Source organism: Equus przewalskii, chromosome 19, assembly GCF_037783145.1.
Source record: "Equus przewalskii isolate Varuska chromosome 19, EquPr2, whole genome shotgun sequence".
Classification (NCBI taxonomy): domain Eukaryota; kingdom Metazoa; phylum Chordata; class Mammalia; order Perissodactyla; family Equidae; genus Equus; species Equus przewalskii.
Window position 1 is genome coordinate 18,609,890 of NC_091849.1, and position 25,702 is coordinate 18,635,591.

Here is a 25,702-nt window from a genome sequence, read left to right on the forward strand (position 1 = left end):
CATTTATATGTGGGGTTAAATGATAATGCATAACTGGCTTTCATTTACACATTGTATACATGTAAATTTGATTGGATTTGAGCAATTAGAAGTGATTTACTTGGGCTTTTTTTTTTTAAAGATTTTATTTTTTCCTTTTTCTCCCCAAAGCCCCCCAGTACATAGTTGTATATTCTTTGTTGTGGGTCCTTCTAGTTGTGGCATGTGGGACGCCGCCTCAGCGTGGTTTGATGAGCAGTGCCATGTCCGCGCCCAGGATTTGAACCAACGAAATACTGGGTGGCCTGCAGCGGAGCACGCGAACCCAACCACTCGGCCACAGGGCCAGCCCTTATTTGGGGTTTTTTTATGAGCTCATTTTTAAATTTGTCTCTATTGATTCTAATTGTTTATTCCTAGCAATCAATAGCCATACATTTTATTATTTTAAGGTATGCTCCAGGTGTCCTCAAAGTGTTTCTTTTGACACTACTATTTGCAGTTATCCCATTTCAAGTCACCAAACAATGGCTATCACGGGGCCATGTTGTAGTCCATTCATGACTCATGTCCACATTGGGTACCTGCAGGCATGTCTTCAGTGCTGGTATGCTGGGTGCATTCCAGATCCTTCCTTTCAGCAACTGTGTTTTGCTTTTCTTAACATTTATAATAATGGTTGTCAGGGAAGCTAAAGAAATTAATCAAGAACCTATATGTGTCTATGTGACTGGTTCAAAGTTTAGAGTCAAGTAGAGGACTGAAGCCCACAGTGGTCAGACTTTCAGTTTGATCCGAAGAATAAATCCCTGTAGAATTGTCAAGAAGATACAATGCATATTCAGTACAATGTAAATGATAAGGAAGGGAACAACACAAACTTAAACCATACGTGATTAACTGCCAGGTATTTGATAGTGAAAATAAGGAACATCAGAAGATGATCACTCTGGGTTGTGGAGCTTCGAGGAGAAGGTGAGGATTTGTGTAGATGAAGACGACGTGGGAAAGCCATCACACAGTCAGGAGACTATCCGTGTCATCTCATAGGAAAAAAGCCTTAATGATTCTCAAAGTTAGGAGGAATTATGTAATATGTACTCCTTATGCACAGTGAATTTTGGTTTTGTGCCTTGCTTTTGGTATTACAAAAATGTCTTATGAGAAATGATGGCTTAAAGTGCAAGGAGTAAGTGGGATGGAAATACTTGACTCTCACTAGAAAACATGAGAAAGTTCATTCTGCTCTTGTCTACCCCCATCTACTCTGCAGGAAAATAAATGCCCTTGGTACTGCTAAGCTTCTTCAAAGGAATTTGTGAAAGGGAGAGGAAAACTTTCCAGATGTTCCAGAGCTTCAGAAAGCAGTATGGAAATGTATATCATGCCTTGCCAGGGAAACAGGACATAAAATAAAATCTGAAGGATCTCCAGGAAAGATTCCAACCAGGATGACCCAGGAAACCATAATGCAAATCAGAATCTCTGTTTTTAACTTTTGGCAACAGGGATAGTCCAGAGTTTGCCAGTGATTGCCTGTGAAATCATCACCATCTTTCTTGGCTTCAAGATGGGCCTTAATAGTAGACTGATCCATTATGAGTTTGAGAGTGTTGGGAATGTTTCTCCTACCACTTGTAACAGCAGTTCTATCACTGGAAATTCCTGACTTTGGATTTAGATGTGTCTTTATCTGCAAGAGCCCACAACAAAACTTTAACGCTATTTAGAGGGCTATCTAATGTTAGGATCAGCTAACATTCAGAGGAGATTGCCCTCCCTGGTTCTTTAACTAAAAAGGTAAATGAAAACAAGTCTCACTTGACTGAGAACCAAAAGAACAAAAAACTCAAAAGGGAACAAGGGGGGATGATCAAGATAATGATGCATCTCTTTCTTAGCAGTATTTTCTAGAGATGACTGTCCGTGGAGCTCCTCTTAAAAAAATTAAAATTAGACTTGCTTCCCTTCCAGCAGTTAGGCTTACTTGCAGGTATTTCCTGCAGATATATTGCTCAACAATGATTCTATTTCACTAACAAACTATCCAATAGTCGTGTTCTTACCACTCACTTCACAGTTGAAATAACTGAGCCACAAAGAAACACCTGCCTAAAATTGCATGAATTATCAGACTCAGGAACCACTGCAAAATTCCCACTCCACTGAGCGAGAATATCTCTAGAGTCCGGGAAGAATATCAGGATAACTTTCCGGTTCTGTTACTAGCCCTTGCTTTTCAACTCACTTTCTCAGCACACTGGTTGGCAGAGAAATATGGCTCCTATTGTGTGTGTGCATAGAATAGTACAGGAAGTAGTCTTTTTTCCTTAGTGATAAACAAAAATAAACATGCCTACATCAATGCAAAGTAACTGCACAAATTATTGTTTTCACTCTTTGGATTTGCCCTTAGAAACTAGCATCTCCTGACAGCAGTTGGATGATTTTCTTCTTTTTTAATGGACTGGCACAGACGGTCTTGTATTTGACTCACTGGACTGACAGTATTTTCTTTGGTTGAGGACCAAATAGAAAACTATGCTTGGTTTCTGAGACACAGGAGCTCTCTTTTGAGACGGAATCAGACACCAAGGGACATACTAGTGTTCTCAGGCAAACTTAAGTCAGATAAGCCTTTTCTTAAATCCTCAATTTTAGCCAAAAATAAACTTCTCTCAGGTTTAAGTCAGCATGAAATGTATGATGTACCTCTTCCTTCCAGCATCCCCTATGTTGATGATGTAAAAGGAAAAAGACTAAATGTGTAGCTGCCTCTTAGAGGATATTCATGAAAATAAGGAGAAGAATAGCAGATGGCACATATAGAGAAAGTTGAGGGAATTAGGATTCTTACATCAGAAAAAAAAATCAGTGTAAACGGGTAATTAATTCTTAGGTTCCTCACATATGGAAAACAATGACGACAACCACCACCACTACCTTCTTATGATTAGAAAAAAAAAATACCAGTGGGCATACAGGGCAAAGAGTATTTTAGTGTCTCGGGAAGCAGCTCAGAGCAGCATGGGAAGGCAATATGGAGGTCCTGGATAACAGGCCCATGGTCTAGAATGGGAGGGTTGTTAGCTCTGGGTAGGTCTTCCCTCCTCCAAAGTAAAAAGAGCCAATGTGGTGAGTTAATCTTTGAGCATGTAAGGGATAAATAGCAAGATGCCATCTGATTTTCTATAGCAAGGGCAGAACACAAATTACTACACCTGAATTACTGCCACTATAACAAAATTATACGATGAGGGAAGTGTAAATAGAAGTTAAATCAGGACTCATCTTATCTCTCTTTCAACCAAGGTGCCAATATATTAGGTATCAGATACCCTAAAGAATAAGAAACAGATCCCCACATGCAGAGTTTACAAAAGAAATTTCTGAGAATTGGTTCTGTAACTCCTCAACCCTCTCACTTATTTTGAAAATATAAAAGGGTGGACATAGGAGAGAGAGAGAGAAATAGTGAAGTGACTGTATGGAGACAGTAGTTGCCATGCCTTGAGTCTCCCCACCCAACAAGGGGTGGAGGGGAAGAGAAAGCCTCCTCTGTCATCTCAGTGTAGACAGGAGGCTTTCTCGTGACCATGTGAAGATCTGGAAATGGATTTCCAGTCAGAAGACACAAAGAACTGGTTCCCGCCTCACCTCTGAGAAAGCTGAAACACTCCAAGGAGGCAGGATTGAGGGTGATACTGGGATTGTCCTGCATTCTCTAGTAAGGGATATGTAAATTATCCCTGTGGAGCAGGTGTGAGCTAAAAGGGTTTGCAGTGGGTGCTGAACACTGGAATGGAGTGTGGAGGGGCCCAAGGAGCAAGATGCTGAAGATTAAATCCATCAAAACCACATCCCAACTTCTATTTGGCTATGAAGATTAAAAGAGAGAAATCTTGGCTCTAAAAACTAAAACACAATTGAAGGATTTAAGTAAGACAAAAAAAGAAGGAAATACATTGATGATTCTTAGATTTGTTCAGAGCAAAGCATGATGAGGAAAAATCAGTTATAAACTTTAATGTAAGGTGCTATACTACTGATAGAAAGAGAAAGTAAGAGTTTTGAGGCAAAACCAGCTGTCAGACAGGTAGAAAATATGATATAGCTCTTGAGAAAAGAGAATGCTCCTGGAACAGATGGGCGCACCTCTGAGCTTTATAAAGCATTAACTAGCTGTTTAAATAAGTCCTTAGCAGATGTTTTCAATGTAATTTTGGAGGTGAAATGGAAAAAACAAAGTCCAAGGCACAAGGGGAATTGATATCACAAATAAGAGACATTCTTGAATTCAGAGTGCAAGTTATTGTTAAAAATCTTTCTTTTTTTAAGACTTGCCAGGGTATTTGTAAAATTGGAGCACATTGCCAAAATCTGCAATTAAAATAATGTATATTGCAGTATTAGCCTTTAAAAGGAGTAAAGAGACATGTTTAAAGAAAAGGATAGTTTACTGCGGAAGCTGCATGGTATGTATATTTATTCATCTGAGACTGAAAAGACAAGCAAACATCTAATCTGCATTGGTCTACGTAAGAGGTTTGTTTTGTAATAGTGCCCTGATTGTAATGAAGAAATTCATTAGGACGGAGGTAAATCAGAAAGGCAGAAGGGAAAAGATGCTTATAGGTTTGTGTTGTGTGTACTGATGCTCAATACTAGGTTAAAAATATATAAAAAGGAAAGAGTTCGGCGTATGCACAGAAAATACAGGGCAGTGAGTTCTCTTGTAAGATGGTGACTCACATATATACATACCTAAGTAGACCAGCAAACGTTTATCAGGGGCCTCCAGGTGCCAGGGAGTGGACTAGGTGATGCAGAGGGGAGATTAATAACACCCTGTCCCTACCCTCAAGGAGCTGATTTTCCTTGACGGCTGTCCTCACTACCGGTAACTATTGTTAACTGACTTGACTTAGAAGTGCTTCTCGCACCCACACCTTTAGCTACCAACCTGTAGGGATGGTGGAGGGGAGACTAAAGGTGGGGAGCTAGAGAGATGAAGTGGAGGCATTTAGGAAAACTCAGACTCCACATAAGAGAGAGGTTGGAATTGAAAATGTGTAAGACCATCACTGCTCTGGGAGGAAGACCCATACATCTAAAGATTTGGCTCACTCACTTCAATACTGTGATTCATGTCATCATTGAAGGTGGAAGGAGAGGACAGATGGAGAAAGGGGAGGGAAGGCAGCATCTATGCCTGTAAAATCTAGGAATATGTTTTGAGAAATAATGAGGAGCGATCCAAGGGTAAAAGACATAGAAATGTAAGGAGGAAAGAAAGAATTAACCTATTTAAATTGACATTTTTGCCAGAATTCACATCATTCAAGGGATCATTAAATCTGGCATAGTAATTTAAATCATGAGTTTTTGCCCCTAAATAACCCTGGATTAAAGCTGACGCTTTGCCATTCACTAGATGTGTAACTTCTGAGTTTCACTTTCCTCATCTGCAAAATAGGAATAAAAACAGCATTCACAAAGTGCTGCTATAGGATTAAATCAGACAATGCACACAAAGTACATTTATCACAGTGCATGGGACTTACAAGAACTCGACAGATGTTTTCTGTTATTATTATTACCATTACCGGGCCTGCTTACATTGATGGAATTTTTTCACTTTATTGTCTAGATCTGACTGCCCTTCTGACCTCTCAGGGCGTTTTGTTTGCATGACTCTGCATAATTTATCATCAACGCACTCAACAAGTAGTTACTGAGCATCTATTCTGTGGCCGACACTGTTCTAGAGATACAATAGGGGGTCTACTTCCTACCTTCATGGAGCTCAAAGTTTGGGAGACGAGTTACTCCGGAAATATGATGTTATTGGCAACATTCTTGCCATCAGAAAATTTCAGAAGAATCCTTCCAAGACTCACAGTGAGTCAAACAACTTACAAAATACATAAGAAAATCTTCCCTATAAGAAAACTAGAAGGGAAGAAAATGAACCTGAAAAACATGAGCCTGAAACAGGATGGAATATTTCTCTGACACTGGATCTTCTGCATTAATTCAATTCTGATGACCACAAGCCTTGCTCTTCCACACTCGATTTCTCTGATGGTTCTGTTCCTCTGTACCTTCACTGTCACTATTCTAGTTCCTCTCTCATCACCTCTAGCAGGTACTACTCCTATAGACAGAATCCTTAGTGAGCTTCTGACCTCTGAGCTCAGTCCCCTCTAATCATTCCTCCAACCTCTCCTGACAACATCTTTTAAAGTATTTCCAATCATCTCATTCCCCAGTTTAAAACTTTGTAACACTTCACCCTGCCCACAGGGTAAAAGCCAACGGCATTCCATGGCAAACAAAACTGACTATAAACCAGACTCTTCTTATAGTGAGCCTTGCCATTTCGTCTGCCAAAATGTTTATGTTACAATTACTTAAAGATTTCAAAAGGACCTATTATCTCTCACCTTTCTGTTTGTCCACATGCTGGCCCCTCTGCCCAGAATATCCTGTACCCTTCTGTAGGGCTCTTCTAGCATTATCATGGCTCCTCAGAACTTGATTTTAGAAATCTTGATGGTTTGTCACATTTTCTGTGTGCCTTTGTGTTCATCTCTCCACTGGACTACAAGCTCTTTGAGAGTAAGTTTAACGTCTTATATTTTGGTACCCCCACATTTGTAATATTGCTTAACTCAAAATAGATGCTCAATGAAAATTATCTATATTTTTTTCCACATGCATTATCTTATTTGATATTCAAAGCAACCGTGCCTTTTAGAAACTATGTGACATTGGTAGAGCTGGTTTGGGACCTTTATCCCACGGTCAAATGATAAAACCAAAATTAAGAAATATTCAGAAGTGACAGTCCAGAGTCATGTAAACAGAAATAGTACAAGTTGTTACTTAAATTCTTGCATTGTCTTCACATTCTCTCTTCTTTCTTCTAGTACTCATGCCCTCTGAGTATAAGGATGTGAAGCAAGAGAAATTGATTGAATAATAAAAGTAGATAATATAGCAAGAAAGCAGAAGAAGGGATTTTCAAATGTAACCCGATAAATAAATCTAGATCATGACTCTCCATTTGTTATTCACCTCTCAAAAAATTTACTCCCAAAGAAGAATTTTTGACAGTGTTTCCCATCCTCAAATCAAACAAAAAATCTTTCATAATTTATGATCTACTTACTATATAAAACCTTTATTCTTTTGCTATTTGTAGTCCTCAACTTTAAATTTCCAAAATGTCATCAAGTATTAAATTTAGTTATATAATAAACCTACATTCTGGGTAGGACATTGCCTATAAAGACTCATGGTTGGTGATGCCTTGGTGATCCAAACAGGAAAACAATATTGCTTCAAGCCACATCAGCTCTCAATGGTGTCACTGGTCATGGGTAGAGAGGCGAATTCATGAGCAGCATTGTGGGAGTTAATGAATGGCTGGCCAGATGGTGCCTGTCAGAAGGTGTTGACTCTTTAGACAACTGAGACTGTTTCCTGGGAGAAAATGAGAGGTACAGCAGAAACGAACTGCATCTCAATCACCCAGAAGCAGGCAGACTCCCTGCTAATGAAAATAATCACAGGCAGGCATATTTTTCCTTTTTTGATTTTGTTTGTGTGTTTTACATGGTAGACATGGAGGAGGGTCTAGCTGAAATATGCTATTCATATTAAGTTATGCTATGGAGTAAATATGAAAAGCTACGTATAAACTGCATATTAGTATTCTTAATTAGGGAATAACACATAGACCAAGGAAAAACTCTGTGAAATAATGGTAAAATATCCCGGAATTCATAAGGACATTTTAATTACTATAGCATGAACTGCTTGGAAAGAAACAAAAGTTGAAATACAATGATCTGCAGGTCTTCTTGGAAGACACTCAAGCTGGTGAAGCCTACTCAGGATGTGCTGGCACTTTTGACTTTCTGACATAACACATAACACGCTGAAATAAGCCACTTCTACTAATTTGACCATTTTGATTTGTTGCTGTAATCAACTGGTGATGTTTTCCTATCACGTGCTTACGGACATCTTTGATGAGTAAACTCTGCCACTTAGTGCTAACCTTTTAGCAGATACAATCAACAGAAAACTTCATTGCCTTTTTGTTGTTACCAGAAAACAGGAGCTGAACATATCTCTGCCTGTTGTGTTACTGTTAGGTATCGCAGAAACAGCCTAAATAAATGCTGTCACCAAGCTAGGCAGTTAGATCTAAGTGAAGAAGTCAGCAGATTAGACAGTCCACTTCCTGTCAGCTATGTGACCTTACACAAGCTGCTTAATCTCTCCTTGACTCAGTTTCCTTAATCCGAACAGCCTTCTAAAATTTCAGAGATGTATCTAGAAATTTGTTACCTAACAAAGGAAACAATGACTATATGAGTACAATATTGGGATACTGAATATCTTATTATCATTTTTTGCTACTAGAGTCAACCCCCTCCACAGGGGTCAATGTAGTGGGTTTTTCCATTACAATTTCCTCTATGCTGTGGATTGAGGATTTCCTGGGAGGAGAGGTTTCTTGCAGAGGGTTTAAACAAAGCAGTCAGTAGAAATAGGTGCAGTTCTGTATTCCTAGCACTGACCAAAATATGTCATTTCTTTCTCTTTCAAATGTGATTTTTTTTATTATTTATTGGTTGTGAGATGTGCGTCAGATTACATACATATACACATTTCTCATTACACGGGGTTAGGCATTCATTCAGCCTGCATCTCCTCCTGCATGAAAGATTGAAGTAACTATCAAGATGTGGAAGCAGTTGTTTTGGTTAGGATAACAATGGTGTATTTTTATTTCCAATAGATTTAATAATGAAATATAATGAATAACAGAATGAGAAAAATTTTGACAATTTATTTATGTGTATTCTAAAAGGAAAGGAAGACAAAGAGAATATGAACTCAGAAGAGAATGTTAAAAATGTTCAGCACATCATGGCAAACATGATTAGCATGACTCAGAATACAGAGGTGATGTCGACATTGTTTACAACCTGGAATATGACATGCAGTGACCATCATTTAACCATGGACTTGAAAAATCATATCTATCACAGAAAAGTCTCCAGCTTTTAAAACTTGCCTAAATTTCAACTCAAGACATTCAATCATGAGGGAACTATCCTTAATGTTAATTCTGAGAGATTAGAATTCTTGACCTGTGAACGGTACTATTAATATTAAAAGACAACACTATTTCTACATATTTGTCTCTTGTCATTCCTGTCTTAATGCCATCCTTTTATCTGTCTCACAGCATCATTAGTGAGAGTCACAGACAGCATTAAGACTCACATATACTCAGCACTTCTGATTATTTTCATGTTGAGAGTAATGTATGCATAATTGCAAATCAGTTGGCCTCCTAACTCTAACCCATTAGATTTGTCACCTATCCATTAGTACCATTTACAGAACTAGAAGTGCTTCACTCACAAACACTTGCAGACCACCTATGTCTAGTTATTTAGCAATGCTTAGTTGTACACTGCACGTGAGATGACCATCACAAACATAGATAGTATTCCATGAAACTGTAAGATATACAAGTGTCAAATAAAAGTTAATTTTAACATGGCTTTCCTCCCTAAGGACCCATGATTTTCACATTTCAAGTTCAAAACTAGGATTAGCTCCATTCTGAATCCTAGTTTCCCATTGTGGAAACAGCCTTTCTCCATTGGGCTGAGAATTGAGACAATGCTCTGGATAATGCAGGACAAAATCCATTTTTTGCTTCACATATTTGTGCCAAATAGCATTTTTGCCTCAGTTCTCTTTTTCACTCTGATTTGCAGACCCAAGTAAAGAAAAATTGAATACTGATAGATGATGAGGTCAACCAGGGTATCATTGGGCAAGGCTGTAAGAATACACTCAAATTAGCTAAGTGATAGAATTTCCACGTATATCATTCACCAAGGCTCACCGCCAAGCAATTTAAAAACTGGAATTTCTGGGCTTCTGCCTCACTGGGGTAGAACCACTTATTCTTAGGTAAAGTAAATGTTTAACTTCTGAGTCCCAGTGACCTAGAGCCCCTGTCACTCAGGGCTATCCTCATCCTCACCCCAAAAATTATTTTCAAACTTCCTAAGAATTCTTAAAACTCCTTTCACATGGGGCAAAATTTTTCATTTCAAAATGATGTACCTGTACTTAGTTTTACCTTAAGGTCTGGATATCTTATACGGGGCACCATCTCCTTTAGTAAAATGCAAAGCCAGTAAAATTTAGCCCTGGAAGGACAACCTCCTAGAGAGGCAAGAGTGTTATCTCTTTGGGATTCTCTCCTTTTGGTTACCATAGTCTTCCCCATGCTGACCCCCAGGAATGCCATACTCTCCCTTTAGTATCCTGGGTCATATATGACTAAAACTTCTTTTCTTAGTGTCTCTTAGCATAGCTGATACTGAGTGGAACCCTCACATGTTTATTCTATATTAACATACAATGGCGGCAGGAGTAGGGGAAATTCAGAAAGCAAGAAAGGGAAGGAAGAAAGGAAACTGAACACTCTATGACTCTATGTCCAGGAGCTTTGCAAGTCAAGGAGCTATTGCATTTAATCTTCTTTCAATCATATCAGGAAGATTTTATTATTCACACTTTATAAGTGACACAAGACTCAGAGAGATTTAGTAACTTGCCCAAGATTAACTGTTGGTAAATGACAGGAGTACATGACCTTACAGAGTTCACCTGTCTCACATCCAGAGCTTGGTCATTTAGAGCACCAAAAATACCTACAACTTCTCTGTTAAGTCGCTTGGGCTTCCTAACTCCCCACGCCAAATCCATCTCTGTAGGGAGCATGCCCACACCTTATAAAGGGAACCACCTCTCTAATATCTGATTAACTTCATGGGTAAGGCCAAGAGAAACATCTTGTAGCCCACCTGGATTCAACTCTCTGGCTTCTGGCTGTCCAGCCTGAGATACCCCTATCAAGGTGACTGGTTCTCATTCAAATCCAGTAGGTCCTTGATCTTTACAAACAGACCACAAAACAATAGTACCTTATAACCATATAAAGCTCCAAGTATCTTCCACATGAGCTACATATAAGCCTAGCGATATTGTTTCCCCTATAGACAATAGGATCACATTCTCTTCTGAGGAAGGTACTAGGTACGTAAAGGAGAAGGAATGAAGTGGAAACCATTGTAAGCACACAGGCTAAAGAAAGAGCAAGAGGTAATGCAAACCAGTCCCTTTCCCCTTTCTCTGTTAAGATCCTCTGAAGGCTCAACACAGACTTTTCCTCCTCGTGGAGCTTTTTCTGATGTCTCTGTGGAGTTCAAATGTACCCTTTTTCTAATCTCATAACTTTTTGTTTATACCTTTATTATTGCCCTAAAATTATGCTGTCTCCTGGAATAATTAGTTGTTTATGGTCTTCCACCCTAAGTAAAGTGAAAGCATATGAGCAAGGACTGTGTCTTATCTCACTCAGTTCTTGAAGTACATTAGGGCCAGTAACAGTAGTAATAGTATTAACAGTAATGGCCACTATTTATTGAGTACTTACCTTTCAGTGCCCCATCCATACAACCCTTGAGATAAGGAACATTAGTCCTTTTTTTGTATAGATGTAGAAACCAAAGTTTTAAACAGTTAAAAAACTCCCCCAGAGTCACACAACCAATATATGGCTTCAGTCCCAGATCTACTAATTCCCAGAGGAAGTGGTTTTTTTGTAGTGACCACTAAATAAGTGTTTACAGAAAGAATAAGGATAGGAAATCTTCACCTGATTCCCAATTTTGCTCTGTAAATGATCAAAAGTAAATCAAACAGGCAGAAGAGGTTTTTTGCTGTTGTTTTTACTATCCAATATGGCCTTGCCTAAGCAAGCCCAATTTCACAGGCTGTATTTCCAAAATGCATCAGTAGCTCGAACATAAAAATGTACGTATATTAAGAACATAAAAATAAAGATAAGGATATAAAAATAGGTGAAGGTGGTCCGAAGGAATAAGCTTCCAGTTGTAAGATAAGTCAGTCCTGGGAATGAAATGTACAACGAGGTGACTATGGTTAACAATACTGTACTGTATATTTGAAAGTTGCTAAGAGAACAGATCTTAAAACTTCTTATCACAGGGGCTGGCCCTGTGGCACAGGGCACACTCTGGTCCGGTGGCCCGGGTTTCACCAGTTCGGATTCCCGGCTCAGACCTACACACTGCTTATCAAACTGTGCTGTGGCAGACATCCCACATATAAAGTAGAGGAAGAGGGGCACACATGTTAGCTCAGGGCTAATCTCCCCCCCCAAAAACATTTTTTCAAATAACCTCATCACACACACACAAAAATTGAGACTATGTGGTGATAGATGTTAACTAAACCTATTGTAGTAATCATTTCACAATATATATGTATATCAAATCACTGTGCTGTACACCTAAATTTAATACAATGTTATATGTCAATTATATCTCAATAAAAAAGAATAAGTATGTATCTGAAGATATTTTCCTCTCTCAGCAAGCCAGATGACTCACTGCGTCTCTATGATGGTCAGTCTCTGTCAACTTCTGTAGATTCTTGGTAGATATCCAAATCCTGTGGGAAGGGATAAAACAAATCAGAGAATTTTCTGAGATCTATATTAGTATGTATCAAGCAATGTGAATTGTTAGTCATTTTAAATAGAATGAAAAGTCTGTAAGAGAACTAAGTAGTCTTCAGGTTATTTTCTGTGGGGAAAAAAAATAATTCTTCATTCCTCGATTAATCAAGCTTCATGGTATTGCGCACAAAATCTGCTTGCCAGAGGTCACTGCTGTGAATATTAAATGACTTTTGCTTAAGAATATTTAGATTTATCCTAGCTTTTGGATACAAAGACTGCTCCTGCTCCACTGAGGCAAACACAGCATATACCTGGGGATAATGTTAATCAGACATGAAAGACGAACAATGAGGGTTATGAAATTACCTTTACTGATGGTGGAGAAATCAGAAACAAAGAAAGAAAAATAAAGATAAGAAAGTCACACAAACATACATAGGCACATGCTTAGGAAAGAAGAATAGGAAAAGAGATGTTATGTTCCCTATGTTGTCCAAGGTAGTTCGTATCCTATAATCACCAAAATGATGGGCTAACAACAACCACTATTAATCTCAATCAATGTTCTAAGGTTAAAGAATGTTCTTTGCTCATTTGGTTAATCGACTAATCAAATTAGTTTCCTCTAAAAACCTATCTTGGGTTATTAATTATTAACTGTTAGGCTATTGTGGGAAAAAACAAGGAAATACTAAAGAGTGTTCTTTCCCTCAAGCTTTTCACAGTCTCCTTCATTGCACACTAACTGAATGTTAAACCTGGGCCAGACACTGTTCCCATGTCTCTCTGTCCCACTAGACTAAGAAACCCTTGAGTGTAGGAACAGATAATCAAGTAAGAAAACCATTATGATGCAGCATGATCAGCACTAATCAGAAGGATGGCCTTTGGGAAGGCTTCCCAGAAGAGATATTGACTGAGACGATCTTGACTAATGAGTAAATACTACGTATTTGAGCCAACATGGCCATGAGACAGTATGCCACTTTTAGAAAACAATAAGAGAATCCACGTGGTAGAATAGCAGGGTCTCTAAGGAAGTGGAATTTGAGATAGCTGGAAAGGAGGGCAGGGACTGTAAAGGGTCTCAGATGCTGAGATCTGGAACTTGGACTTCGTCTCATCAGTGACGGAGAAATACTAAGAAAAAAATGCATTCACATAAAAATGTAACCAACAGCATAGGGAGTAATCATGAAGAATGAATGATTAAGAGTTAAAAGTTCAGAGGACCTGCCTTGAAGGCTGAATAACAGATATGTGAGGATCACTTGTGGCAAACACAACAACCGTTCCTAACTCTCCTTTCTCTTGCTGGCCTCCCACTATAAAGACGAAAATCAGGATCCTGGCTTTCTAACCTCTTTTAGAGCTGGGGTTGGCCATATGACCAGGGGCCATGTGATCTTGATCAGGCCAACGAGCTTAAGAGAATGTCTGCTGGGGCTTCTCACATAGACAAATATGAACAAATTGTGCTAGCTACTTAACTTAAAGATTTTTCTGCCCTAATTACAGAAAAGACTCACCAAGTAAACTTCCTCTCACTCCAGTACCTCTCCCTGTTTCCTGCCTTTGAAATAACCTTGTGAATCTTGACACTGCAATAGCCAATTTAAGATGATGGCAAAAGGCTCAGGGCACTGTTTCCTAAACTGAGATCTCATCAAATAAACCATTCCTGCTTGAAGTGTCTCTCCTAGTGAACAGACCATCACTAACCATCAAATTACCACAATTTATTTCCTCAGGTAAGTAAACAAAACTCCATTTTGGTGCATCATCAGGTTCACTGGAGTAAGAAAAAACAAAAAGCTAAAAGGCAGGTTCATGGAGACTAGAGTGAAGTCCTGTATGGCCTTCACATTTTGTCCAGGTGGTCATGCAATATCATTTAATGGAACCAGCACTGGACAGAAAGCCTGATTCTGATATTTGCTCTTCTTTAATTAGATGAGCAGGTTAGATTAACTACAAAATGAGGACACCAACCAGAAGTCAGGACCTGGAACCATATTCATTCCCTGGGGTTGAAGACACGTTGGGTACAAAGATGCCCATGGATAAGGGCGCAAGAGAAGTCTAGGTAAACTGCTGTGTTCTTCTCCTGCTGTATTTTATGTCTCACTTTCCGTATGATGGTGTTCTACTTCTGGATCATAGAGCTCCCAGGATCCATCTCTTTACTAATCAGGGATAATAGGGATTATTAGCAAGGTGGGACTCAGGGACCAGGAGCTAACCAGAAATCTATTGCCTTAACTGGGTTCCAGGTCAGAGTGACACTAACAGCAAGCATAACTTTTAGATTTGTTAAATATAAAGTACTGGAACCCTGCCTTTCTAAAGTTGAGACTGGTCCCAAAGAGAGGAAGGCTGCTCGCCTCCTGCTGGGGGACAGGCAGTGAAGCTGTGCAGAAAGGATGACTACTCATCAGGAGAGGAGGCAGGATCTCATAGGTCTGTTTCCATTTGGTAAAATAAAGACCTTGAATCTCTGAGTTTACTCACCCCGATTGTCCTTCAACTGTTCTAAGATCCAATGCAGAGATTTACCAAAAAGTAGAGCTACATAAAGTAGGGATTTTTCTATACTCAAATTTTAATGAGGGACCCTTAGAAATAGCCTTAACCTCCCCTCCCCCTAAAATGGATTCCAATGTGTTTCAGACTCCTGGGGAGATATTGAATAAGGCAGAACTTAATTAAAAACAAAAACTATTACCTAATTAGCTCTAGACCAGTTCATTTTATACACTATCTAAAAAGAGCCATAAGCGCTGTGCTAATAATAGTGAGTAACGAAGTTATACTAAAATAATATCACCCCAAATTTGTAAATTCATTTTGCCATACCCTGCTTGTATTGTTACATGCTTTATTGTTTACTTTTTGTATGATTGCTAACTGTTACGTGGTTCTCTGCTGGGGTTTTCAATCCCTTAATGCATCTCTTAGAGATTCTTAGTTTCACAGCTTCTGAAATGACAACAGAACTAAAACAGAAGGAAATACAGTATCAAACCCCTGCTGGTGCGATTCTATATAGCTTCCTCAGAATGGAAACATTGTGTCTATCCATTTGCATATCAACTCCAACCTGTGCAAGAATATCAATTGCTTTCCATAGCTGTCCCCGTCTTTGTTTTTCTGAAAGTAAGGCCTGCCAATGGCGCATGCTCACGAGCTGATATCCTCTCTCCCACACACACAGAGGAATTGTACTAATCATTGAACTTCAATCTGCCTGGGAAACAGGTATTTTTTGATTAGAAGATTTGAGAGCAGGTGTAAAGTTTTCTATTAATAAAAGAAATGACAAATCAATACAAGATTTTACTTAGAACTAATGTATTTTTAATAAGTTTATTTTGACAAGTATGTAGTACGCTATCATCACTGATTCTGATTAATACATTGATCACCAAATGAGATGCTAGAATGTGGAATGCATTAGCTCCGGTATCCTATTTCAAGGGCTTGAATTTCGATAATCAGAATATAATAATTGAAGTACTTTGTAATTGTCAATGTCTGACCCACAAATATGATATATGCCTGAAAATATGCATTCTAAACAGAGCACAGGCTAAAATCCCAATAAATTGGTAACTTCTATCTGCTGGAAAAGAATCCAACAAAAGAGAAGCACTAAAGAAGATGGATTTAAAAAGGAATCTAAGTTCTGTAACAATGACACTGCAATGAGGAACAAAGGGTTCAGTTTAGAGAGGACTGTGCCCACAACTGTGCCATGAAGTCCAGGACATTGTAACACTGTCCTACTTACTCAAGGCTGATAATGAGTGCTACGGGTATGTCGGAGTTGTGGCTACAAGAATTGCAGCTCTTTCTACATCGTGCACAAGAAAGAATCCTTTGACTTCCGGTTGCAGCAATGATTAGCAGAATCTGGATCCTGAGTCTGCTCAAAAAGATCCAGCCTATTTTTAATGTGACACACCAGGATACTGATTGCCTATGCCCTGACATCCTCCATTGTTTTCAGGATCTAGGACGGAGCATCAAAAGTGTATTTACATTTCTAAGGTTATAAGAATTATCTGAAATACTCTAGGACCTCTAAGTTAACGAGCCTCTTTATTTGTACAAACACTGTAGGGCTGCATTGGACAGAAATGCTAAAGGAATAGAGGACAAGCTTGAAAGAGATGTGTCACACCTCCATCCCACCCCTACTCTATGCTATCAATATATGCTACATATTGAGAGCTCCTCATATATTCTGGATAAAAATCCTTTTTTGACAAAATTTAAAAAACTGATTCTAAAATTCATATAGAAATACAAAGGACCCAGAATAGCCAAAACAACTTTGAAAAACAACAAAGTTAGAGGACTAATATGGCCTGATATTAAGACTTCTTAAAAAGCTACAGTAATCAAGAAGGTGTGCTATAGTGTCAAGATAGAAAATTAAATCAATGGATGGAAGAATGAATCCAGAAATAGACCCACACGTATATTGCCAATTGTTTTGGGTTTTTGTTTTTGTTTTTGTTTTTTTACAAATATGCCATGGCAATTCAATGGGGAAGTGAAAAGCTTTTCAGTAACTGGTACAAGATAAAACTGGCTATCCGTAAGCAAAAAAGTGAAACTCACACTTGACTCACAGCACACGCAGAAATTAACTTAAAAAATGGATGATATATCCAAATATAAAACCTAAAATTATCCAACTTCTGGAAAAAAAATGTAGAAAATCTTACCTACCTTGGGTTAGGCAAATTTTTTTAACTAGGACCCAAAAATAAAAAATTGATTGAATGCACTTCGAGTTAAAAACATTTGGAAAATTTTGCAATTCAAAAGGTACTGTTAAGAAAATGAAAAAGTAGGCTACAGATTGGGGGAAAATATTTGTAAAACATATATCTGGTAAGGGACTTGTATGCAGACTATATTAAAACCTCTTACAACTCCATAAGAAAAGCAAACAATCCAATAAAAAGGGCAAAAGATTTTAAAGAAGACCTAAGGATGACAAATAAGCACACAAAAATTTTTCAACATCATTAGTCATTAGAAAAATACTCATCACAACCACTAGATACCCACAAGAATGGCTAAAATTAAAAAAATATATATGAAAACACAAAATGCCAAGTGTTGGTGAAGATGTGGACCAACTTGCCCCTTATTCATTGCTTGTGGGAATGCGAAAGAAAACTGCCACTTTGGAGGATAAATTGGCAGTTCTTTATCAAGTTAAATATGCACATACCATATGGCCCAGTAATTCCACTCCTAAGTACTTATCCAAGAGAAATGAAAATATGTGTCCCTACAAAGATTTGTACTCAAGTTCAAAGTTGCTTTTTTCATAATATTAATAATTGCCAAAAACTGGAAAGAACTCAAGTACCATATGATCTGATGAAGGGATAAACTAACAGTGATATATCCATACAATGAAATTTTATTACCTCAGCAAGAAAGCGGAATGAGTACAGATACATGAAACAACAGAGATGTTCTCGAGGGCCTTATGTTAAGTGAAAGAGGACAGACACAAAAGATAGGATTCCATTTATGTAAAATTCTAGAAAAGTCAGACTAAAGTGATAAAAAGCAGATCAGAGTTGCCAGAGGTCAGGAGGCAGGAGACAGGGGATGGCCTGCAGAGAGGCACAAGGCAACTTTTAGGGGGAACAGCAATGTTCTACATCATGATCCTGGTGGTAGTTACAGGGCTGTGCACATTTGTCAAAATTCGCCAAATATATACTTAAAACTGAATTTTATTGTATATAAATTATAATGCAATAAAGCTGACAAAAAAAAAGGAGGCTCCAGTCAGTCCTTTGTGTATCATATTGGACAAGCTGGTGCCTCCACATCGCCACAGTTCACACTCAGGAAACTCTTTCCAGAAGCTTTATTTTAAAACTGGTGACATTAACAAAGCAGCATATCTGCCCAACACAGAAAAAGTCACCTCTCAATATACCAGACTAAAAGTCTTCTTTTACAAAACCTCTTGTTTCTTTCTATTGGAATCTGGATAAGGTAAAATTCTTCCTTGAGTTGAGATGTTAAGGCTATACCACATATATAGTTTGGTGACAAAAAGATGAGTTATTTTGTAAGAGTGATTGCGGCGATACTGGTCCCAATTCTAGGAAAACTGATTGAATTGCATGGTTGCTAGGCCTCCTCAAAACAGGGATCTGGACTGCTATCAAAAAACAAATCACTCTGGGGGCTGGCCCCGTGGCCGAGTGGTTAAGTTCGCGCGCCCCGCTGCAGGCGGCCCAGTGTTTCGTTAGTTCGAATCCTGGGCGCGGACATGGCGCTGCTCATCAGACCACGCTGAGGCGGCGTCCCACATGCCACAACTAGAAGAACCCACAACGAAGAATACACAACTATGTACCGGGGGGCTTTGGGGAGAAAAAGGAAAAAATAAAATCTTTAAAAAAAAAAAAAAACAAATCACTCTGAAGAAGATGGCGCCGAAAGTGAAGAAGGAAGCCCCTGCCCCTCCCAAAGCCGAAGCCAAAGCAAAGGCTTTGAAGGCCAAGAAAGCTGTGCTAAAAGGCGTCCAGAGCCACAAAAAAAGAAGATCCGTACGTCACCCACCTTCCGAGGGCCCAAGACACTGCAGCTCCGAAGGCAACCCAAGTATCCTCGGAAGAGCGCCCCGCGGAGAAACAAGCTTGACCACTATGCCATCATCAAGTTCCCCTTGACCACTGAATCAGCCATGAAGAAGATAGAAGACAACAACACACTTGTGTTCATTGTGGATGTCAAGGCCAACAAGCATCAGATCAAACAGGCTGTAAAGAAGCTCTATGACATTGATGTGGCCAAGGTCAACATCCTGATCAGGCCTGATGGAGAGAAGAAGGCATATGTTCGACTGGCTCCTGACTATGATGCTTTGGATGTTGCCAACAAAATTGGGATCATCTAAACTGAGTCCAGCTGGCTAATTCTAAATACAAGTTTTTTTTCACTATAAAAAAAAAAAAAACCAAAACAAATCACTCTGGTACTTTATTTGTAAGTATCCCTGAAGACTATATTTTCAGGGATCATTTCTGTAGTTTGTTATCTGTAATTTATTATAGTAAACAAATTGATCAGTGCAATTTTGTCAAAAAGTTATGGACATATGCAAATAAAATGAAAGAAGAGCAAGTGAAAGTTTGAAGCATGTAGCAAAGTGAACTCATTTTCTATCCATGGATTTTTTTTTTTTTTTTTGAGGAAGATTAGCCCTGAGCTAACATCTGCTGCCAATCCTCCTCTTTTTGCTGAGGAAGACTGGCTCTGAGTTAACATCTGCACCCATCTTCCTCTACTTTATATGTGGGACGCCTACCACAGCATGGCTTGCCAAGCTGTGCCATGTCCGCACCCGGGATCTGAACCAGTGAACCATGGGCTGCCAAAGCAGAACATGCAAACTTAACCGCTGAGCCACCAGGCTGGCCGCTATCCATGGATTTTTAATCTATGATGGGTCAGGTGTCTATAGATATCAGAAAATGAAATGTGAGTATAGTCTGTTGGCCGGCAAGTCTAAAATTGAGGACTCTGTATCTGCAAATATGTGCTGTAGTCAGTTATGACTATACAAAATTGAATAACAGATGGCAAGTACAATAAGGGAAAGTATTTTTAAAGAGTACAAAATGATGTGTACGTACCTTAATGATTTTTTTTAATATGCACAGGAAGTCAAAAGACATACACAAAAATCTTGACAGTGATTGTCCATGAAAGGGTTGTTGATTTTTTAAAATTCCTTTCTATAATTTCCAATTTTTTATGAGAATGTACTACCTTCATAATATTTGCTTTAATTAAACAGAAAGGAATGCAAATAACATTTACAAACTACCTTTCCAGGGAAGGCCTTGCTAGCAAATTTATCATGATAGGTAATTTGTTCCATTCTACTAACTCTACCGGTTTAGTTCATGTTTTTCTTACTATTGAAGAACTTTCCAAAAGTGTTTCCTCACCTTGCAAGAATGGTCTGACCCCCAATTAGCTAAGCTTCTACAAAATGCAAGTCATTTGAGCAAGACGACAATGGCTGAGAATACTACCTGGGCAGGTAATTCAACAGCTTCATATCAGTAGTGCTCAAGAATGGAAACCTTTTCGTCTTAAACGGCTTCTTCAAATGCTACATTCAGTTTGACACAAAGATAGCTCCCTACGACAACAAGCTTATTAGTGTATTTTTAATATGAGTTAAAGGTACAAAACCATAGAAGTCATTTTCTTGAAAGTAATTGCAGAACAAGACATTATCTGTTATCAAAGTATATGCAATGTGTTGAGAAACTTACATAGAAAACTGATGCTGTGGGAAATTTCAAGTACATTTCATACTGACAAGCCAAAATATGAGAAAAATGCCTAGTGCGTGTTTTGGGGAATGTTCATGCAAGATAACAGACTTTGAATATAAACAAGTACCTAGAAAACATTTTTGAATGACTTAAAAGGATATTTATTCTTTTTAAAATGTATAGACTTGTGAAGCAACTACCAGAAAATACCTGAGAAGGTGTAGTTACTGAGCTATGCATTTCTCCAAAGACACTCTACTTTACTTTACTGACAAAAATACACACAATAAGAAAAGTCAAATTTTTTTTGCAATGAAAAATATACCGTACAGGATCTAACTCAATTGCAGAACATTGGCATTCATTTGAACCACTTCCTGAAAGATGAGTAATTCTTTTATCAAGGAGATAATAATGTCTAATATTTGGTGAATTCTCAGTCTACACCAATCACTGTTCTAAGAATTAATGTTTTGCATTAATTCATAGAATTCTTATACTCGGAAATAATATTTTCATCTGACTTTGTCGGAAATTATTAAATTGTATGATTGGCTCCTGTTGACCACCTTTCCCTAAATCCATATCAAAAATATTTAAATTACGTGACAATGTGGACACTTTTTTTTTTTTTTAAGATTTTATTTTTCCTTTTTCTCCCAAAGCCCTCCGGTACATAGCTGAGTATTTTCTTTTTTTAGTTGTGGGTCCTTCTAGTTGTGGCACATGGGACACTGCCTCAGCATGGCCTGATGAGAGGTGCCATGTCCAGGACCAGGTTTCTAACTGGCAAAACCCTGGGCCGCCGAAGCAAAGCACACGAACTTAACCACTCAGCCACGGGGCTGGCCTCTGGACACTCTTTTAATGTTTCTCTCGTGGAGCAGATTAACTCTTTCAGAGAAAGTTACCATTAATACCAGGGGAAATGCTCTTATCAAACATTCCTTGATACTATTCAATTCCTACCTGACATTTTTCTGACTGATCATTGCTCTACATTATACAGCACATTTTGTCAAATTATTTATAATTCTCTATTGTTTGCATTACTTATTCTATCCATTTATTGTCATATACTCATGTCTGTCTAGAAAATGTCCCATTTGAATGTAATGTTTCCTCTAAAGCTAAAAGATCCTGGAAGATAAAGGCCAATTTTAATTTATCTTTATATTCCTGGGGACCAGAAGAGTGCTAGGTACACTGTAGGTAGCTCAGTTGCTTTGAGCCGAAGTCCATTAGGCACTAACGCTCAAAAAGAATTCTTCTCCCCTTATGAGACAGTCTGATAACCTTGGGAGACTCTCAGGTGTGAGGCAATATTAAAGTGCAAGGCTGCCTGCACAGGTAATTAATACAAGGGAAGCAGGACTCAGCTCGTTCCCGGGGAAAGTTCAATAGTGGCATCTTTAGCAGGGCAAAACCGGTTTCCAAGTGCAGTATTAAATGACCTTCCTTCCTGCTCTGGCTGAAAGTAAATGGAATTAAGAAGTGTCAAACATGCACACTTCTATGTGGCATGCTCAGGCCCTGCTCTGGCTCATTACCAAGTAGATAACTTCAGACACCTCTGTCTACCATGCCCAGCCTCATTTTCCCCTTCTATAATTTTCAAATAACCTCCAAGGTTTTAATGAGGAAATATAAATAAAGCACTTCGTCTTCTCGTAAGCACTCGATCAGTGACACCTATTATTACCTCTCAGTAGCCCATTGGTAGAGCAAAGCAAAGTGGATGTTTCGTTTAACAACAGACTGTTCAGAAGATGGTTCTGTTAACGAAAGAAACCGAGGGCCTCTCCCGAGCTGAGAAATGATGGAATCAAAGGCAATGATGGCTGGATTACTTCCACCTGGTGAATCTGTAGGGCACCCCTGCCAAAGCCTTACTACTAGAAAAACAGCTTCTCCCTGCCCAGCAGTAAGGGAGTCACTTTTTCCAAGCTGATGAGCATCCTGCAGGCTCCTCTTCTAGCAACTTCAGGTAGACATGAGCCCCACAGGTACCAGCCCAGGTTCAGCTTCAGCTGTGGTGACCTTAAGCCTTCTTTCAAAAGCCTGATGTTTGTAGAGTAGGGGATCCCCTCTGGGCTCCTTGTGAAGCCATAAATTGCTGAGGAGTTGGAGTAGGGATGGGTATTCCAGGGAGAGGGGCTGTGTAAAGGCTGGGAGGTGACGGCCGCAGTGTATAACGAATAGGATGGATGTGGCCCAAGCTTTCTAGCTTTCATGGCTGAATAGTGGCATCACTCAACTCTCTGAGCTTCAGTTTCCTCAGCTAGACACATTTACTGTCATAACATTTGCCTTGCCTACCTCAAAATGTTATTTGATAATCAGATGAACAAAAAATATATTTTATAGATATAAGTGCTCATTATTTCCTCAAGATACTACTTGAGAAATATTCAATATTGTATCTCTCAGGCTCCTTAGGGGTCTTGGACAAGTCATTGGACTCGGCTTGTCTGAGAAATGGGAATAACAACCCCATCTCACCAGATTAGTGCAAGACATGAAAATACAAATACGCTCACAGACTTCTGCAAACTCCAAGGTCAGCAAAAAATGTACATTACTTAATTAAACGTTTCTCCCAAGAAAACACCTTCCAATATTCTGAGGCATATTGAAAGAGCCAGAAATCTTTCTGTTGCAATATAGAAAAACAGAATCAGTGCTGCTGTCTCTCTCCCTGGCCCCTCCTGGCTGCATCTTTGGTTCTTTCTTTCCGTACTCCCACACATTTTTCCTTTAATTTAGTTGGAGTGTTGAATCCAAAGTTTTGCCATTCCTTGCTCCCTCTTTTTTCTTTAGGCTGTCCTTTTCCTAACAGATTCTCCACACCCTATCCGACACCATACCTTAGGAATTAGAAAGACAAAACAGTCCTCCAGGGGACCAAGATTTGTGCCCAGCTTGCCTCAGCCCCACTCACTTACAGGTCTGCTCTGGATGTGTTTCCTCAGAGGTGGCTGAGGTGTCATTAAGTTCCTGGTTCCCTTGGAGATTAGAGTTACAAGGTTCACATGGGGTGCATTCAGCTCACATCTTCTTTCAATCTCTGTAAAAATTAAAATGCAGCAGGTATTGTTCCTGCAAATCTCTATGCGAAAACGTTCTGCCTGTGCTGACCGAAGAAATCAGGTCCATTAGAGCTCCTACTGCTCATTCTTCCTTCCAAGAAAAGAGGACTCATTAATATTAGGCTGCTGTAGACAGCAAGCAAATTGTTTTTAAATGTATTCTCTTTGGCTTTTAAATCTCTTAGGCTTCTGATTATGAGTGAATTAATATGGTCTTTGACAACAGAAGAGTGAAAACAAGCCACTGAGAAAATGAGCAGATGAAGATTTGAATAGAACCAAATATTCCAAACCTTATTAGAAAATGCTGGTCCATGCCACTCTATTTCTCCCCATATCCAATGTCTCATATTTTCTTCCCAACAATAATACCAAAATGAAAAAGAGTCATTTAAAAGATGCTTAGACATATAGTATCACATAGGGTATGAATATTAAAACATCTATTTATATCTAATCAAATCCCCATTGCCTTATGGGGAGGCAGCATAGCATACCTCTTAAGATCTTAGTCTGACAGATCTGGGTTTGAATCTTGACTCTGCTCCTCAGTGTCTAGTGACCTTGGTTAAAGTCTTTTAATACTTTTGAGATAGTAGTGTTTGATTAGAGGCATATAATGGCGATAATTTGAGTCATGGTCAACAGTGGACTGCGTATGTGACGGTGGTCCCATGAGATTAGTACCGTATAGCCTAGGTGGGCAGTAGGCTACACCATCTTGGCTTGTGTAAGTGCACTCTGTAATGTTCACACAATGACTTTATCACCTAACAACACATTTTTCAGAATGAATCCCCATCGTTAAGCGATGCATGACTATAATTCATTTGCTATCTCATTCCAGGGACTGCCTAGCACCAATTCAGAGAACTTGTCCTTAATGCTGTTCTGGAACCATTTCTAGGACCAAAATTTGTATCAGTCAGTGTTCAACCAGAGAAGAAGAACCAGTAGGAGACAGATGATAAATAGGTAGGAGATAGATAGATAGATAGATAGAGAAGTAGATAGATAGATAGATATTACATAAAATTGATTTACAATTTTGAAGGCTAAGTCAGTCAGAAATCCACAGGCTAGACAGTCAGGAACGACTAACTGGAGTATGTGAGCCAGGTGGACTCTGAGGTGGGCTTTCCTTAGTATTTCCACCCTCCCTCTAGATTCCACCAGCTCTTTTACAGTCTCCACACTGGGTTGCCCATCCTCCTCTGATGGACCTAGTCCTGCTGCCCAGGAGCATGCAACCTCCTTGGACGCCTAACGTGACTAAACGGCATGGGGTTGGTTAGGATCCAGGGCAGAGCCTCGGGTGCATAGGCAGAATGAAACTCCATAGGCACAGGCCAAAGCTGTCATTCACAGACAGACGGAATTTCTTCTCTCAGTGAAGGAAACCTCAGCCCTGATTTTAAGGCCTTCCATCTGATTCAGTCAGGCCCACCCAGATTATCCACATAATCTCCCTTACTTAAGGTCAAGTGGTTAGCGTGACTAATAACGTATGCAAAATACCTTCACAACAAGAGCTGGATTAGTGTTTGGATCACTAGTCTAGTATAGGAGGGACTGTAGTCTAATAAAGTTGACACGTGAAAACATTATCACAAATATTTCAAAAATCCAATCCCTAGGGATAAACCTGAAAAAAAAGTTGTAAGATCTCTGCATTGAAAACTACAAATTACTAGGAGAGATATGTT

At 39.0% G+C, this 25,702-nt stretch overlaps 1 long non-coding RNA gene and 1 pseudogene across 1 annotated transcript in view; one reads left to right on the top strand and one right to left on the bottom strand.

Annotated features, from left to right (window-relative positions):
- Window positions 1-25,702, bottom strand: part of LOC139077271 (uncharacterized) — a 65,279-nt gene that overhangs the window by 21,490 nt on the left and 18,087 nt on the right. Inside the window, exons 2-3 of the long non-coding RNA XR_011529635.1 lie at window positions 23,853-23,974; window positions 12,501-12,561 (exon numbers count right to left, since the gene is read on the bottom strand). This is a non-coding gene — a long non-coding RNA (uncharacterized lncRNA). The remainder of the gene's footprint in view (window positions 1-12,500; window positions 12,562-23,852; window positions 23,975-25,702) is intronic.
- On the top strand, window positions 19,045-19,584 carry LOC103556102 (large ribosomal subunit protein uL23 pseudogene; annotated as a pseudogene).